The 2,981-nt window shown below is 44.4% G+C and overlaps 1 protein-coding gene across 4 annotated transcripts in view; it reads right to left on the bottom strand.

Annotated features, from left to right (window-relative positions):
* The window catches only part of IFT43 (intraflagellar transport 43), a 78,489-nt gene that overhangs the window by 72,606 nt on the left and 2,902 nt on the right, over positions 1-2,981 (bottom strand). The window lies entirely within an intron of this gene.

A 2,981-nucleotide genomic window follows, 5' to 3' on the forward strand; every position in this document is an offset into this window, starting at 1 on the left:
GGTGCAGTGCTTTTTGGGTTTTAAAGCACTTTTAAATGCGTATCTCACTTAATCCCCACATCAACCTTGTGGTATTGTTACCACCATTTGACAGATAATGAAATAGAGGATTAGAGAGATTAGTGGGCTTGTCCAAGATCCAGACAATCAACAGAGCCCAGTCTCAACCCGTTTTCTGATGCCAAGCCTTGTGTTCTCTCCATTCCAGCAGACCACTTTTCTGCCTCCTTCACCAGAGCTCCAAATGCCACCACTTCACTTTAAAATCATCATTTGTTTGAATTAATTCCTACTTAACTCTAAAGTAACTCCAGTATGTCTGACAGCCCCCAGGTACCATATTTACTTTTTCATGGATATCTGCATTCTAGAATATAGTCAGCAAGAGGACAAAAATAAACCTATCAAGTCATACACTCAGAATTGGAATGTAAATGGGCACACACACAAGGCTTGGGATCTAATTTTAGGAAAGAAACAGCCAAACAGTCCCACACAGCAAGTGAGCATGTGGCCCTGGGGGAGGCTGCCCACACTGCTTTAAGCCTCATTTAACCCAGGGAGAGAAGGAATCCTGGACTTCTGACTGGCATTTCACTGTCAGAGGCACCAGTTGGGTGAAGAATGGAATGACTTTTCATCACGCCCTCCCAGAAAAATGCTAAGGCTCAGAGTCAAATAAAGGTAAAGGTGTCTGGGGAAGTAAGGTGGTGCTCTAGAAAGGCTGGAACCCTGAAAGGTTTGTCATAATCTGGGACTTCGTGGAGTTTGGTGCTCACAATACTGACTCTTGCCTGGGAGCCAAGGGGAAGGGGATGGGTAGGTGAACCGTGCCTACTGACCCCAGCCTAGAAGCCAATTTAGCATGGGGGCCACACAGGGCTTCAAAGCCAGCAGGTCATTTCAGGATATCCTGGCCCACTACAGGCTCACTCAGCTAACCACTATGGGTGGTGATAACCTCCTTCACAACTAAGTACACTTGTAATTAGCTTTTATGGCTCCAATGATGATGAGAATACGATGAGAATAGAAGTTCAATTATGGCAGGGGAATTTGTCTCTATTGGTCATTGAAATATACCAACCCCTTAAATGGTGCCTGTCACATAGTAAGCTTCAATTAATATTTGTTGAAGAAATGAATCAATGATCTGGTGTTGGGATGGACCATCCTAGACTCCCAGTCTAAAGTGACCAGAGGCCAAGAGTACATTAACCTAGACCTTTGCTTGCCCATTTTCTCTTCAAAGACATACACTACTGCAGTTCAAGCTCCTTGAAACCCAGGGTTGGGTCTGGTACATCTTCTTTCACCATCTTCCTACATTATACCACCACACCCTTAACTGTACCTCCAGTGTGCCACTCGTTGCCCATGTCCACCCCATAATCCTCCTCTCAGCTTCTGAGAATCCTCAGCACTCTGAGTTCCTCACCCCTCACCCACTGCAGTGTCAGCTGCACACCCGTTCTGTGCTAGGCACCATGTCACCAGAGTACCATGGCAAAACACAACCCCTGCCTCCCATAAGCTCACATCTTATGAGGCAGCCAGTCATGCGCTCCATCAGAACACAATGTAATAAGCACTATAATGGAGATACTATAGCCAAAGTCACAAACTGACAATCCTCAGGCCTAATAAAACCGATATGGTGATTCAATTTTTATAATGTTACTAACCTCTAAAAATGTGCTGCTTTCACATAAAATTTTGGACTACCAGTGTTTCTTGAAAAATTGGAAGATCTGGCAATACTGGGCCTGCGTTCCCCACAGCATTAGTTGGCTTTGGCTAGGTAGTGGTTACCTCTTTAGAGGGAACACGTGCCCTTTAGTTTCCACAATTGCCCTGTCCACCCTCTCCCTACTGTCTTCAGGCAATAAGGCCAAGGGTCAGCCACCAGCATTTGTGTGCTGGTATGTCTATTATCTCAGAATAATGATTCTCTGTACCCAGATTTCTACCATAAATGAGAAAATTAAAGATAAATTGAAAAGGCCGTGTGCAGAGCTTCAGGAAATGGTGGAGAACTTATTTCCATGAAAATGCAGAATATTCCTACATACGTGATATGTAAGTAAAGTTTGTCTGAGTCTTGTCCCTGGCATGCTTTACTCATGTACCTGCATGGCCCATTAAGCTTCCCAGCATGGATTCCTTCATCTGTTGTAAACCTACTATGGGCAAACAAGAAAGATGAATGAGCAGCCAGGTTTCCTGCTGTCTGGGAACTCACTGTCTAGTGGGACACAACAGATATGTAAAAAGAAAGTTAGCCTATCATGTGAGAACACATAGAAGTTCCACAATAGGGCCCTATGGGAACTGAGGGGAAGGGCCCTAAGTCAGCCTGGAGAAGTTAGGAAGAGCTGACGGGGGGATTACCCTGACACTGACTCTTGAAAAGGGCAAAGACTTTGCAAATGGACAGAGGAAGGTATAAAGAGGCTCTGAGCACACTGCCAAAAATAGTGCCCTGGCATTAAAAGTATTGCTCATCAGGATTACCCACCCTCCACAGAGAAGCTGAATAGATTCCCACAATTCCAGGCCATTTGCAAAAGTTTCCAGGAAAGTCAGGCCAGTGCAGATCCCCTTCCTGCTGAAAACTGTAGAAAGTGCAGTTCACCAGTGAGAGCAAACATCCAGTTGTGTAATCCAACCTTACGTCACCAGGATGTCTCATTGGCTTTTATTTGGCAGAAATAAAAACCTGGATCTTGAAACTTCCTGGTCCCTTGCTTCAGCTAACTTAAGAAAGCTCTTCAGTGAGACTATAAGGCAAAGCACAGAAACTACTCTGGCATCAAAGAACAAATGTCCCTCTTTCATTTCTTGCTAATGAGACATATGCCAAGGAAAGGAACTCCCAAATCAAGATAGAAGGAAGGGCTGCCATGGAAGAGAAGAAATACGGATTACCAAACCTTTGCTCATTACATGATCGTTAACTCTTAGCATTTTTTAACACCCAC

Source organism: Manis pentadactyla, chromosome 11 (assembly GCF_030020395.1).
Source record: "Manis pentadactyla isolate mManPen7 chromosome 11, mManPen7.hap1, whole genome shotgun sequence".
NCBI classification, from domain to species: Eukaryota; Metazoa; Chordata; class Mammalia; order Pholidota; family Manidae; genus Manis; species Manis pentadactyla.